Raw genomic sequence first — 16516 nt, forward strand, 5'->3', positions numbered from 1 at the left:
GAGCCAGGAATCCTCCATCAGTAAACATCTGGTCCCCTCGGTTCCAGATGTTTCACCACCTGAAAACATCTAAATACAATAAAGAAGAGCCAGGAATCCTCCATCAGTAAACATCTGGTCCCCTCGGTTCCAGATGTTTCACCACCTGAAAACATCTAAATACAATAAAGAAGAGCCAGGAATCCTCCATCAGTAAACATCTGGTCGCCTCGGTTCCAGATGTTTCACCACCTGAAAACATCTAAATACAATAAAGAAGAGCCAGGAATCCTCCATCGGTAAACATCTGGTCCCCTCGGTTCCAGATGTTTCACCACCTGAAAACATCTAAATACAATAAAGAAGAGCCAGGAATCCTCCATCAGTAAACATCTGGTCCCCTCGGTTCCAGATGTTTACAGATGCTGTTAAAAGAAGAGGGAAACGTGGCCCAACTTCGTTGTTTCCTTCTTTAACTCGTTACAACAGATAAATTTTACCCTTCAGAACTTTCTTTGGCCTGTGCCCGAGGCTTGAAATGCAGAAGCAGATGTTCATGTGAATAATTCCACTTTTACTTTGAGCAAATCAAACCCATGTTGACGACACCGAAATAGAGGAAACAACATGAACATCAGAGTTTGGACACCAGGGGGCAGCAGCGCTCCAGGGAAGAGTTGAGCTGACTGCAGGGAGGTCAGTGCTTATTAGCATAAAAACGCTCCTATAACTTCAGTTTCTGTGGTTTTCAGGGAGGTTTTGCTTGATTCATTCAAGATTTGAACCCTTTGTTGTTAAACTTCTGATGTCACAACAGTTTTTATCATTTAAAAGTTAAAATAATTGAAGTTTTAGAACTTTTTAAGTCACATGCACTGAAGTAAACGTCAGTTAGAATAAATTCATTCTTCATTACAGCAGATTATCAAAAACCATCTTTTTAACCCAAATTTAGGAAGTTTTTGGTCTGACTCTCATTCCAAGGATTCCTCAAGGTCAGAAGTCTGAAATCACTGATAAAATCAGTCTTATTTAGCTTAGAATCAGACCTTTTTACCTGGTAGGCTTGTGAATGTTTGGCTCTGAGGTACGACACAGCATTTAAAACTATTTTACTGCAGCTTTGTGAGTAAATGATCTGAATGAAGGGAGAAACTGATGGATGGACAACAGGAGGAATAAAACATCAGCCCATTGTGGAGCTGAGCAGCAGCTTTAAAACGCTGCAGTATTAGTAGAATTGTTAATATAAATACATACACAGTGTCTTCTGACTCAGGATCAGATTAATGTTCTTTATGAGGTTTAGTTAAAAATGAAAGTGAATGCCTGATGCTGCTGCTTTCTGATTGGCTGACATAAAAGCAGTGGCTCTGCAGTTCAAATTCCACAGTCATTGCCCTGATTGGACAGTTTCCCTTCAGGCTGCAGGCAGGGAGCCAATCAGCATGCAGCTGAAGACTGCTGCATGTTTCCAACCAGCAGCAGCTCAAACTTCATGTTTGCAGCCCGCAGCTGCAACATGTTGTCAAGTCAGGACTCATCAGTGTTCACCTGAAATACGACGCTGCGAGGTAAAGAATCTGGAGCATTTATACAGAAACGGATCTAAAAAGAGAAGAAAAAAGGAGATTTAAATACAGATTAAATGCAGAAATGCATGGAATTTAGCTTCAAAGAAATTGAGATAAAAAGAAACTGTAGATAGTCCAGAGGGTCACACAGAATAAGGAACAGAAAGGAAGTATAAGATGTAAATTATGCACAAATAACAAGAATTAATATGAAAAGAAGCTGAGAAAAGAATGTGAATAAAATATTAAAAATCTAAATATTTTCATTATTTATTGAACAAAAACTGAGACAAAACACAGAAGCAGAGTGTGGAAAAACTAAGTGAACCCCTGATCCAGCAGCTTCAGCAGCAGTGAGTGTTAAACTAAGTGAACCCCTGGTCCAGCAGCTTCAGCAGCAGTGAGTAAAACTAAGTGAACCCCTGATCCAGCAGCTTCAGCAGCAGTGAGTGTAAAACTAGTTGTGGAGGAATCTCGGCCACTCTTCTCTCCAGCGGTGCTTCTTGTGCTTTGTTCAGATGCAGCTTTGCAAACCTAAGCTGTGCTGCCATGTTCTTTTTAGAGAGAAGAGGCTTTCTCCTGCAGCCCTTCCAAACAAGCCACCCTTGTTCAGTCTTTTTCTAACTGTGCTGCCATGACCTTTAACCTTTGACATGCTAACTGAGGCCTGTAGAGTCTGAGATGTAGCTCTGGGCTTCTTCACCTTGGGGTGACCTTTAACCTTTAACATGCTAACTGAGGCCTGTAGAGTCTGAGATGTAGCTCTGGGCTTTTTCACCTTGGGGTGACCTTTAACCTTTAGCATGCTAACTGAGGCCTGTAGAGTCTGAGATGTAGCTCTGGGCTTTTTCACCTTGGGGTGAACTTGCTGGGACGTCCACTCCTGGGAAGATTGACAGCTGTCCTGAATGTTTTCCACTTGTGAATAATCTTTCTCTCTGTAGAATGATGGACTCCAGATAGTCTGGAAATGGCCTTATAACCCTTCCCAGACTGATGGGCAGCAGCAGCTGATTCTCTGAGATCATTGCTGATGTCTTTCCTCCTTGGCATCGTGTTAAACTGACAGAACTTCTGCTTTTATAGAGCTGCTCACACTGACTCACACTCCAAACTTATTTTGAGAAATTATCTTTAAATCTGACACACATGGTTGAAAGTTTGGTGTCTCCACTCGGCTCCAGAGGAGCTTCAATTGTGGTCCTCGGGTAATCATGCAGAGGTCTGAGATACAGTTCAGAACCAGCTCCAGATGGCATTTAAAAATAATGAGTCAAATATACAAACCAGTCTCCAAACTTACAGCACAGAGATGCCAGAATGCCTGCAATATGGAACCTGTTAAGATCCTGGCAGCTATGCATTGATGAGAAACAGAGCTGCAGCATAACAAGGTGATACAAGGAGGCCGATAGAAGTCTCTATGTTCTGCAAACAAGTCATGTGTCTATATATCATCAACATTTCTTCGTTCCAGTCAGCAAAACCAATGAAACAATAAAGCTGAAGAAGTGAGGGTTTGAACTGCCATAAAGAACATGGAGTCAGGTACCAGAATATCTGCAAAAAAGAGAGCAAAGCTCGGACCTGGATATCCGTCCACCAGCTGGAAAACTGCAAACAGAACAACAGGTTCACAGCTGGACAGAATTCTGCTGGTGAAAACCAGTCAGGAACGTCCAACACTGCAAAACCCGCCTGGAAAGCTTCAGAAAGGGCGACTCACGAGCAACTCACTGGCCACATGAACGGTAAGAACTGTAGGACGGACTGTAGGAAGGACTGTAGGAAGGACTGTAGGATGGACTGTAGGACGGACTGTAGGTAGGACTGTAGGAAGGACTGTAGGTAGGACTGTAAGAAGGACTGTAAGAAGGACTGTAGGTAGGACTGTAAGAAGGACTGTAGGACGGACTGTAGGATGGACTGTAAGAAGGACTGTCGGTAGGACTGTAAGAAGGACTGTAGTAAGGACTGTAGGACGGACTGTAGGACGGACTGTAGGAAGGACTGTAGGAAGGACTGTAAGAAGGACTGTAGGACAGACTGTAGGACGGACTGTAGGACTGACTGTAGGACGGACTGTAAGAAGGACTGTAGGTAGGACTGTAGGTAGGACTGTAAGAAGGACTGTAGGACGGACTGTAGGACTGACTGTAGGACGGACTGTAGGACTGACTGTAGGACTGACTGTAGGACGGACTGTAAGAAGGACTGTAGGAAAGACTGTAGGTAGGATTGTAGGACGGACTGTAGGACGGACTGTAGGACGGACTGTAGGACGGACTGTAGGACAGACTGTAGGACTGACTGTAGGAAGGACTGTAAGAAGGACTGTAGGACAGACTGTAGGACGGACTGTAGGATGGACTGTAGGATGGACTGTAAGAAGGACTGTAGGTAGGACTGTAAGAAGGACTGTAGTAAGGACTGTAGGACGGACTGTAAGAAGGACTGTAGGACAGACTGTAAGAAGGACTGTAAGAAGGACTGTAGGAAGGACTGTAGGACTGACTGTAGGACGGACTGTAGGACAGACTGTAGGACAGACTGTAGGACGGACTGTACGAAGGACTGTAGGAAGGACTGTAGGAAGGACTGTAGGACTGACTGTAGGACTGACTGTAGGTAGGACTGTAGGACAGACTGTAGGAAGGACTGTAGGACTGACTGTAGGAAGGACTGTAGGACTGACTGTAGGACAGACTGTAGGACAGACTGTAGGAAGGACTGTAGGACTGACTGTAGGACGGACTGTAGGACGGACTGTAGGTAGGACTGTAAGAAGGACTGTAGTAAGGACTGTAGGACGGACTGTAAGAAGGACTGTAGGACAGACTGTAGGACAGACTGTAGGACAGACTGTAGGAAGGACTGTAGGACTGACTGTAGGACGGACTGTAGGACGGACTGTAAGAAGGACTGTAAGAAGGACTGTAGGACAGACTGTAGGACTGACTGTAGGAAGGACTGTAAGAAGGACTGTAGGACAGACTGTAGGACTGACTGTAGGAAGGACTGTAGTAAGGACTGTAGGAAGGACTGTAAGAAGGACTGTAGGATGGACTGTAGGATGGACTGTAGGACGGACTGTAGTAAGGACTGTAGGATGGACTCTAGGACTGACTGTAGGAAGGACTGTAAGAAGGACTGTAGGATGGACTGTAGGAAGGACTGTAAGAAGGACTGTAGGATGGACTGTAGGGTGGACTGTAGGACTGACTGTAGGGTGGACTGTAAGAAGGACTGTAGTAAGGACTGTAGTAAGGACTGTAGGAAGGACTGTAGGGTGGACTGTAGGATGGACTGTAGGACGGACTGTAAGACGGACTGTAGGACTGACTGTAGAATGGACTGTAGGATGGACTGTAGGGTAGGACTGTAGGTAGGACTGTAGGAAGGACTGTAAGAAGGACTGTAAGAAGGACTGTAGGACTGACTGTAGGACTGACTGTAGAATGGACTGTAGGATGGACTGTAGGAAGGACTGTAGGAAGGATTGTAGGAAGGACTGTAGGGTGGACTGTAGAATGGACTGTAGGACGGACTGTAGGACGGACTGTAGGATGGACTGTAGGACGGACTGTAAGAAGGACTGTAAGAAGGACTGTAGGACTGATTGTAGGATGACCGTAGGAAGGACTGTAGGACGGACTGTAGGATGGACTGTAGGACGGACTGTAAGAAGGACTGTAGGACTGATTGTAGGATGACCGTAGGAAGGACTGTAGGACATGTGGTGGGGGGGGTCAGGTGGGACATGTGTCAGATACTAACAGAGTTTTGTCTCCTGCATGGAGCTCCTGAACTTCAATCATGAGTTCAGAAACATTTAACTCCTTAATTTGCTCCTGAGATCATCAGATTAAAATAAATGAAACATGAAGCTGACTTCAGGCTGGTGTGAATATTTTGATTAGAGAAACTGCTGCTGCTGATGATGATGATGAAGCTGCATCTTCTTCACATTAGGCTCCACTCTGAAGCTGTTTTTAATCAGTTTCTGCTGAGAGTCATGAACATTACTCTGTAATCTCTTCTGGAGGAAAAATCCCACATTAGTGAGGACGGTTAGATTATCTTCAGCAACATGGTTTAGATTCTCAGGTGGAGGAAGTCAGTCCTACAGTTTCCTGACAGATTCTTTCAAAGTTTACAGACTCAGTGACCCTCGTGTTCGGAACCACTGGACTGAATAGCTTTACAGTTTTCAGATGAAACTTCAACTTCTGTGAGGAAAACTGTTTACAGTCGGCTCCACAGCTGTCTGCAGATGTGCGAGGAGCAGCTGAGTTCAAGACTGAAACCTTCATTTAATGTTTGTGCTTCAGTTCAAATTTTATCAACAACTTGTGATTTACAGAGAGGAAACAGGTGTCGTAGAGTCTGAACTTCATGAATCTTTGTACCAGCATTAGACTACAGCTTTAGTGACTTATCAATGTAGCTTCCAACATATCTGATGCTATATGCTACAATTTGTGAGAAAACAACAGGAGGTTGATGGTGAACTTAACCAGATTTATTTCTAACTAAACAGTAGTAAAAAGTGCAGCCGAGCAACCAAAACAGGGAACACAAAACCAGAACCAGACTGGAAACAGAAACAAGAATCGATTCAGGAGACCCAGGGAGCTAAAATACAGAAAAAACAGCTGAGTAGAATGAGGACAAGTGAAGGCAGTGGAGCTGATAACCAGACAGGAAGATAACTGAGGAGAGCTGAGAGAGAAAAGGTGGAATTAGAAACAAAAACAGAACTAAGACGAGACCCAAACTGATACAGAACACGAAAGTAGCTTAGAAAGCAAACTTAAGAGTAGAATGAAGAAAACCTGAAAACAAACAAACCAATAAGGCATGATGGAGCTTAAACCCGCATCTGTGGATGTTACAGTGAGCTGTGTTCAGACAATGGTTTCTGGAAGTGTCTGGAAGTGATATTTCCAATATCTGACCGTGGAGTTGTTCTGCCTGAATCTAATCAAACAGCGAGTGAAACCAAGAGTAAGCAGTAAGTGATGAAATCTCCCGTCTCACGGTCCTGCAACCCTCTGATCTAAATGCCTCACAGTCCTGCACCACCTGCGGTTTTATTGAAGCACTTTTACCTGTTGTAGCACCATGCTGCCCCTGGCAGCCGAAAACAATCTGTGGGCTACTCTTGGTTGTGTTGGTGCTGTTGTTGGTGCTTTAGCTTTGCACCTACAGAGGTGGACAAAGATCTGTGGTAGTGTGACACTGGAGGCTCATTTATACTCACCTTACATACGTAAATAGGTACGTCTGTTTGAAATGCTGCCCCTGCCCACATATTCCCATGCGTGCTTCACGCTGGCAGCTGTTAGGAAGCACATCCACCAGAGGCCAGATGTTCAATCTCCATCCCTGTGAGGCAACATCATAGATGTGTTTGTAGCTCAGCCCAGCCTCTCTTGAAAAAGTTCCAAGTGTATGTTTCTGTCTTCTTGTTTGTTCCTTCTTGGTTGCATGTGAGCTGCACTGCACAACACTGCCCCCCATGGTGCCCGGTGGTACTGCGTTTGGGTACGAACTCTCTGAAAACGTACCAAAGTACACATTAAAGTACACAGAAGGCTCCGTCCGTAAGTGTCTGCGTATTTAACGCTGAGCACAGATGAGCCGTGAGAGTTTGAAAACAGCCTCGTTTGTTCACTTCAGTTCAGTCGAACTGTGTCTGATTCATGTTTCTTTTTAGCAGCTTTTTTAAAATAAAATGACAACCTGAGGGCACAACTTTCAGTGTTTCTTCCTGACTTCTGAATTTTTACAAATCAAATCATAAAACAGTCCAAAGTTCAGCTGAACATGAGCTGCGGCCTGGTTTGACGAGTCATTAAAGCAGCACCAGCAGTAATAATCTAATTAGATGATAAATGATGGACTCAAACTCGTTGTGATGGAGTACTTGGAATTAGTGACTGTTCTCAAACAAAGGAAGTGAACACTTCCTCCTCCTCTGGATGCAGAGGAGGGTCACATATTTCTTCTTTCTATGCCAGATATTCACGGTGGGCGGAGCGCTGTTTGAATTAATGGTGACTGAACTTGATGTGCAGAAGCATCTGGTGCTGGTCACTCCCACTTTATTCTCATTTTAACGCACATGTTGCAGCTCTGAGCTCAAGATAATTTATGTATTCATAGAAACGTGAGCTGCAGCAGGTAAGAAGAGCTCAGAGGTTTAGAGATATTGTGGGGATGCAGTCTTTCTGTGGAGGGTCCAATAAAATGTTAATAATCAGGGGGGGTCCATCATTTCCCCCCCTCCTGGTAATTTCTGCTCACTGATGAGACAGAGAAGTTGACCCTTGTTGACCCTGCTGCTCTGTGGCTGAGAAACTCTGCTGCAGTTTCCCCCTGAATCCTGCAGCCTTGGACTCTTCCCTCCCCTGCCGCTGTGCTTTGGAGCGAACCATGTGGGAGCTGCGGGGGTGCTGCTGTGTCAGACCACCTGCTGAGGTAAGGCGGATTTCAGGTTGTAAAGCTGCAGCAGACTCTCCCACTAATACCTCTGTAATACTGACCCGTTGGATCTGACGATCTGCTGCTTCACAACACTAATGTCATTCAGTCCTCCTCAAACACACAGAAACAAAGAAATATTTCACATGAGAATATTTCAGGCTGAATATCGAGATTAATCTGCAGATGGTGACAGAAATAAATTAATAAATATATAAAACTGTATTTCCTGCTAATATTAATCTTCACTTGCTGTTAGAATTAATAGAATAATATTTTATGAAAGGGTTGCAGCATATATTTATAATAATGAATAAATAGATACAACTATAATAATGTCTAATATTAGTAAGCAAAGATTAATAATGATCTTATTCATCTTAATCATCGTTAATTTTAACATTTAAAAGATTTGTCACCTGATATGAAAACAAAGTATTTATAAAAATATTATTCTGAAAATCAAATGTTATAATTAATTTAAATTGAAAGAATATTTATAAAGGCCCTCGTGTATAAATACATTCACACAGCAAAACTAATTAAACTAATAAACTAACTAATAGACTAATTATAAAGAAATAAATTTAATGTTGTGACTCCAAAAGAGAGAAAAAGATTTTAAAAAGTACTTAAAATACATCCAGGTCAGGGACTGTGGTGAGTTAGGACCCAGATGCAGTTCTCTAGTTCAAAAACAAGGTTTATTCTCCAAAAACAAGGCAGGGAGCAAAGGATAAAACAAAGCGCGGCAGAGCCGGATTCAAAAGGACTATGACATGAAAACAGGACTATGAATAAACAGGACTATGAATAAACAGGACTATGAATAAACAGGACTATGAATAAACAGGACTATGAATAAACAGGACTATGAATAAACAGGACTATGAATAAACAGGACTATGAATAAACAGGACTATGAATAAACAGGACTATGAATAAACAGGACTATGAATAAACAGGACTATGAATACTATGAGGCATAAAACCAGACTTATCTTTGTGCGAAGCATGGAGTGAGGTGAGGATTCTGTAGTGACTCAAAGTAAACCAGGAAGCTAAATACTGTGAGGGGAGTGATCAGTGACATGAGGTGCAGCTGAGAACAATTAACCAGGTGATGTGAGTGAACTGAACCTGGTGGAAACTCACCTGGAGGAAACTCACCTGGTAGAAACTCACCTGGTGGAAACTCATCTGGTAGAAACTCACCTGGTAGAAACTCACCTGGAGGAAACTCACCTGGTGGAAACTCACCTGGTGGAAACTCACCTGGAGGAAACTCATCTGGTAGAAACTCATCTGGTAGAAACTCACCTGGAGGAAACTCACCTGGTAGAAACTCACCTGGTGGAAACTCACCTGGAGGAAACTCACCTGGTAGAAACTCACCTGGTGGAAACTCACCTGGAGGAAACTCATCTGGAGGAAACTCACCTGGTGGAAACTCACCTGGAGGAAACTCATCTGGTAGAAACTCACCTGGAGGAAACTCATCTGGTAGAAACTCATCTGGTAGAAACTCACCTGGAGGAAACTCACCTGGTAGAAACTCACCTGGAGGAAACTCACCTGGTAGAAACTCACCTGGAGGAAACTCACCTGGAGGAAACTCACCTGGAGGAAACTCATCTGGTAGAAACTCATCTGGTAGAAACTCACCTGGAGGAAACTCACCTGGTAGAAACTCACCTGGAGGAAACTCACCTGGTAGAAACTCACCTGGAGGAAACTCACCTGGTAGAAACTCACCTGGAGGAAACTCACCTGGTAGAAACTCACCTGGTGGAAACTCACCTGGAGGAAACTCATCTGGTAGAAACTCACCTGGAGGAAACTCACCTGGTAGAAACTCACCTGGAGGAAACTCATCTGGTAGAAACTCATCTGGTAGAAACTCACCTGGAGGAAACTCACCTGGTGGAAACTCACCTGGTGGAAACTCACCTGGAGGAAACTCATCTGGTAGAAACTCACCTGGAGGAAACTCATCTGGTAGAAACTCACCTGGTAGAAACTCACCTGGTAGAAACTCACCTGGAGGAAACTCACCTGGTAGAAACTCACCTGGTGGAAACTCACCTGGTGGAAACTCACCTGGAGGAAACTCATCTGGTAGAAACTCATCTGGTAGAAACTCACCTGGAGGAAACTCACCTGGTAGAAACTCACCTGGAGGAAACTCACCTGGTAGAAACTCACCTGGTAGAAACTCACCTGGAGGAAACTCACCTGGTAGAAACTCACCTGGTAGAAACTCACCTGGTGGAAACTCACCTGGTGGAAACTCACCTGGTAGAAACTCACCTGGTAGAAACTCACCTGGTGGAAACTCACCTGGTAGAGACTCATCTGGTAGAAACTCACCTGGTGGAAACTCACCTGGTAGAGACTCATCTGGTGGAAACTCACCTGGTAGAGACTCATCTGGTAGAAACTCACCTGGTGGAAACTCACCTGGTAGAGACTCATCTGGTGGAAACTCACCTGGTGGAAACTCACCTGGTAGAGACTCATCTGGTAGAAACTCACCTGGTGGAAACTCACCTGGTAGAGACTCATCTGGTGGAAACTCACCTGGTGGAAACTCACCTGGTAGAAACTCACCTGGTAGAAACTCACCTGGTGGAAACTCACCTGGTAGAGACTCATCTGGTGGAAACTCACCTGGTAGAGACTCATCTGGTAGAAACTCACCTGGTAGAAACTCACCTGGAGGAAACTCACCTGGTAGAAACTCACCTGGTAGAAACTCACCTGGAGGAAACTCACCTGGTAGAAACTCACCTGGTAGAAACTCACCTGGTGGAAACTCACCTGGTGGAAACTCACCTGGTAGAAACTCACCTGGTAGAAACTCACCTGGTGGAAACTCACCTGGTAGAGACTCATCTGGTAGAAACTCACCTGGTGGAAACTCACCTGGTAGAGACTCATCTGGTGGAAACTCACCTGGTAGAGACTCATCTGGTAGAAACTCACCTGGTGGAAACTCACCTGGTAGAGACTCATCTGGTGGAAACTCACCTGGTGGAAACTCACCTGGTAGAGACTCATCTGGTGGAAACTCACCTGGTAGAAACTCACCTGGTAGAAACTCACCTGGTGGAAACTCATCTGGTAGAAACTCACCTGGAGGAAACTCACCTGGTGGAAACTCACCTGGTAGAAACTCACCTGGAGGAAACTCACCTGGAGGAAACTCACCTGGTGGAAACTCATCTGGTAGAAACTCACCTGGTAGAAACTCACCTGGTAGAAACTCACCTGGAGGAAACTCACCTGGTGGAAACTCACCTGGTATAAACTCACCTGGTATAAACTCACCTGGAGGAAACTCACCTGGTGGAAACTCACCTGGTAGAAACTCACCTGGTAGAAACTCACCTGGAGGAAACTCACCTGGTAGAAACTCACCTGGTAGAAACTCACCTGGAGGAAACTCACCTGGTAGAAACTCACCTGGAGGAAACTCACCTGGTGGAAACTCACCTGGAGGAAACTCACCTGGTAGAGACTCACCTGGTGGAAACTCACCTGGAGGAAACCTGAACAGAGTGTTTAGCACCGAGTGTGCAGCTTTCTGTCATCCCGACGCTGATTTTAACATTCCTGAGTTCGGCCCCGCAGGCTGAAGCCGACATGACTGAACACAGATCAGATCCTCCTCATGTTCCTCTAACACTGACACACTGACAGGAAACAGTTCACAGCTCCTCCCCGTGCACGCCTCCTGCTCCCTGAAACCTGCTCCTGCTCCCTGTAACCTGCTCCCTGAAACCTCCTCCTGCTCCCTGAAACCTGCTCCCTGAAACCTGCTCCTGCTCCCTGAAACCTGCTCCTGCTCCCTGAAACCTGCTCCCCGAAACCTGCTCCTGCTCCCTGAAACCTCCTCCTGCTCCCTGAAACCTCCTCCTGCTCCCTGAAACCTGCTCCTGCTCCCTGAAACCTGCTCCCTGAAACCTCCTCCTGCTCCCTGAAACCTGCTCCTGCTCCCTGAAACCTGCTCCCTGAAACCTGCTCCTGCTCCCTGAAACCTGCTCCTGCTCCCTGAAACCTGCTCCCTGAAACCTGCTCCTGCTCCCTGAAACCTGCTCCTGCTCCCTGAAACCTGCTCCTGCTCCCTGTAACCTGCTCCCTGAAACCTCCTCCTGCTCCCTGAAACCTGCTCCCTGAAACCTGCTCCTGCTCCCTGAAACCTGCTCCTGCTCCCTGAAACCTGCTCCTGCTCCCTGAAACCTCCTCCTGCTCCCTGAAACCTCCTCCTGCTCCCTGAAACCTGCTCCTGCTCCCTGAAACCTGCTCCTGCTCCCTGAAACCTGCTCCCTGAAACCTGCTCCTGCTCCCTGAAACCTGCTCCTGCTCCCTGAAACCTCCTCCTGCTCCCTGAAACCTCCTCCTGCTCCCTGAAACCTGCTCCTGCTCCCTGAAACCTCCTCCTGCTCCCTGAAACCTCCTCCTGCTCCCTGAAACCTGCTCCTGCTCCCTGAAACCTGCTCCCTGAAACCTGCTCCTGCTCCCTGAAACCTGCTCCTGCTCCCTGAAACCTGCTCCTGCTCCCTGAAACCTCCTCCTGCTCCCTGAAACCTGCTCCTGCTCCCTGTAACCTGCTCCCTGAAACCTGCTCCTGCTCCCTGAAACCTGCTCCCTGAAACCTCCTCCTGCTCCCTGAAACCTGCTCCTGCTCCCTGAAACCTCCTCCTGCTCCCTGAAACCTGCTCCCTGAAACCTGCTCCTGCTCCCTGAAACCTGCTCCTGCTCCCTGAAACCTCCTCCTGCTCCCTGAAACCTGCTCCTGCTCCCTGTAACCTGCTCCCTGAAACCTGCTCCTGCTCCCTGAAACCTGCTCCCTGAAACCTCCTCCTGCTCCCTGAAACCTGCTCCTGCTCCCTGAAACCTCCTCCTGCTCCCTGAAACCTGCTCCTGCTCCCTGTAACCTGCTCCTGCTCCCTGAAACCTGCTCCTGCTCCTGCTCCCTGAAACCTGCTCCCTGAAACCTCCTGCTCCCTGAAACCTCCTGCTCCCTGAAACCTGCTCCTGCTCCTGCTCCCTGAAACCTGCTCCTGCTCCCTGAAACCTGCTCCCTGAAACCTCCTCCTGCTCCCTGAAACCTGCTCCCCGAAACCTCCTCCTGCTCCCTGAAACCTGCTCCCTGAAACCTGCTCCCTGAAACCTCCTCTTGCTCCCTGAAACCTGCTCCCTGAAACCTCCTCCTGCTCCCTGAGATTAAACTGAGATTAAACTGAACTCTGAGATTAAACTAAACTCTGAGATTAAACTAAACTCTGAGATTAAACTGAACTCTGAGATTAAACTGAACTCTGAGATAAACTCTCACTCAGCTGTTAACTGACGCTTTAACTGTTGTTGGGACGGCAGAAAGTCGAGCTGAAGCCAGCAGAACTGTGGGAGGAACTGAGGTCCTTCATTCAAGTGAAACACACCAACAAACCAGAGATAAACTGATCCAAAGCAACGTGTTTCAGCTGAAAGTGCTGAAAGATCTTTGTAGGATTATTCAAATATCGTTAAACCGCATCTTAACTTTGAATGCAACACTTTTTTAAACCTTTCTGCTTTGCCTCTTTGTGGCCTTTTCATGCGTACAGCTGCACATGTGCAGGGATCACAGTGAGGTCCTTCAGCTGCAGGGGGAGCCAACACTATTCTAACCACTGTCTTTGGTCACAGTTTCCTGCAGCAAAGTACAACAAAAACACAGAGATACACCAGGAAACTGTTTTTTACTTCCTAAAACTGCTGGTGCTGCACCAGAATGACTCCAGAATGTTCTGCATCTGGTCCAGCTGCAGACTTTCATCTGCTGTCGTCACTTTCAAACAGACCTTCTGCTTCCTTTAAGATGTGAGGAACAGATTCATCGAACTGATATGACCTTTACTGCACCGAGGTCACGAGGGGGTCGACGTGCACAACATGATCCTGATTATAACTGGAGTTTTATATTATATTATATGAGTTTTCACACATGTAAACCTTCTCTCCTGCTTCCAGAAACCTGGATGTTACACTCTGACACACACCAGGATACTTTGGTGGGTAAAGCGCTGATTTCTGAATATTCAGAGACATTCATGCATTAATGATCATCTGCTCACAGATATCAAACAAGGTTTCTCGTCTTAACGAACACCGAATCCAGATCAAAACCTGAAACATACCTCTGACTGGGATACTTATGTTAACAGATGATATAACTTTACTTTACTTTAAATTATTTAGCAAAAGTTGCATTCGAAGAACACTGAATCTCCAGCACATTAAGGCTGAGAATACACCTCCATGCATGTAGGCTAACTGCTCACATGCTAACTGCTCACATGCTAACTGCTCTCAGGCTAACTGCTCAGGCTAACTGCTCTCAGACTAACTGCTCACATGCTAACTGCTCTCAGGCTAACTGCTCAGGCTAACTGCTCTCAGGCTAACTGCTCTCAGGCTAACTGCTCTCAGGCTAACTCTCAGGCTAACTGCTCACATGCTTCCTGTGGAGGACGCTTGTTACCAGGGGATACCACCAGGGGGCGCACCTGGTCTGACAGGATGTTAGCAGAAGCACTCTGATAAACTACGGGGGGAATAAAAGAGGTCTTTATAAAAAAGATCTCGACAAATAAAGTGACAGCCGTGGTATCGTAGATGGTATGTCCATCCATCCATTTTCTATACCCGCTTAATCCAACTCAGGGTTGCGGGGGGGCTGGAGCCTATCCCAGCTGTCATTGGGCGAGAGGCGGAGTTCACCTGGACAGGTCCATCACAGGGCCACACAGAGACAAACCATCCACGCTCACACTCATTCCTCGAGATAATTTAGAGTCTCCAGTTAACCTGACAGCATGTTTTTGGACGGTGGGAGGAACCCGCAGAACCCGGAGAACCCGGAGGGAACCCACGCACACACGGGGAGAACATGCAGCCTCCACACAGACAGAACCAGCCGGGATTAGAACCAGGAACCCTCTTAACCACCACACCACCGCGCAGCCTGCAGATGGTAAACGAGGCCCCTAAATACAAGACATTGAGATATCAAAGTGAGCTTTTGCACCCCCTACTGGTCACCTACATATTGCCCAGTTTAGTGCAGTGTTTCCCGGTCCTGCTTCTCAGCCCAGGGCATTAGAGGAAGGAAACCCGAGGACCAGGGCATTAGAGGAAGGAAACCCGAGGACCAGGGCATTAGAGGAAGGAAACCCGAGGACCAGGGCATTAGAGGAAGGAAACCCGAGGACCAGGGCATTAGAGGAAGGAAACCCGAGGACCAGGGCATTAGAGGAAGGAAACCCGAGGACCAGGGCATTAGAGGAAGGAAACCCGAGGACCAGGGCATTAGAGGAAGGAAACCCCAGGACCAGGGCATTGGAGGAAGGAAACCCCAGGACCAGGGCATTAGAGGAAGGAAACCCGAGGACCAGGGCATTAGAGGAAGGAAACCCGAGGACCAGGGCATTAGAGGAAGGAAACCCGAGGACCAGGGCATTAGAGGAAGGAAACCCGAGGATCAGGGCATTAGAGGAAGGAAACCCGAGGACCAGGGCATTAGAGGAAGGAAACTCGAGGACCAGGACATTAGAGGAAGGAAACTCGAGGACCAGGACATTAGAGGAAGGAAACCCGAGGACCAGGGCATTAGAGGAAGGAAACCCGAGGACCAGGGCATTAGAGGAAGGAAACCCGAGGACCAGGGCATTAGAGGAAGGAAACCCGAGGACCAGGGCATTAGAGGAAGGAAACCCGAGGACCAGGGCATTAGAGGAAGGAAACCCGAGGACTAGGGCATTAGAGGAAGGAAACCCGAGGACCAGGGCATTAGAGGAAGGAAACCCGAGGACCAGGGCATTAGAGGAAGGAAACCCGAGGACCAGGGCATTAGAGGAAGGAAACCCGAGGATCAGGGCATTGGAGGAAGGAAACCCGAGGACCAGGGCATTAGAGGAAGGAAACCCGAGGACCAGGGCATTAGAGGAAGGAAACCCGAGGACCAGGGCATTAGAGGAAGGAAACCCGAGGACCAGGGCATTAGAGGAAGGAAACCCGAGGACCAGGGCATTAGAGGAAGGAAACCCGAGGACCAGGGCATTGGAGGAAGGAAACCCGAGGACCAGGGCATTGGAGGAAGGAAACCCGAGGACCAGGGCATTAGAGGAAGGAAACCCGAGGACCAGGGCATTAGAGGAAGGAAACCCGAGGACCAGGGCATTAGAGGAAGGAAACCCGAGGACCAGGGCATTAGAGGAAGGAAACCCGAGGACCAGGGCATTAGAGGAAGGAAACCCGAGGACCAGGGCATTAGAGGAAGGAAACCCGAGGACCAGGGCATTAGAGGAAGGAAACCCGAGGACCAGGGCATTAGAGGAAGGAAACCCGAGGACCAGGGCATTAGAGGAAGGAAACCCGAGGACCAGGGCATTAGAGGAAGGAAACCCGAGGACAAGGGCATTAGAGGAAGG

The 16516-nt window shown here is 47.0% G+C and overlaps 1 pseudogene; it reads right to left on the bottom strand.

Annotated features, from left to right (window-relative positions):
* Window positions 1-1512: 1512 nt before the first annotated feature.
* LOC140269106 (uncharacterized) lies at window positions 1513-5315 on the bottom strand (annotated as a pseudogene).
* Between the last annotated feature and the right edge of the window lie 11201 nt (window positions 5316-16516).

Source organism: Leuresthes tenuis, unplaced genomic scaffold (assembly GCF_036924035.1).
Source record: "Leuresthes tenuis unplaced genomic scaffold, fLeuTen1.0.hap1 SCAF_14, whole genome shotgun sequence".
In the NCBI taxonomy this organism is placed as follows: domain Eukaryota; kingdom Metazoa; phylum Chordata; class Actinopteri; order Atheriniformes; family Atherinopsidae; genus Leuresthes; species Leuresthes tenuis.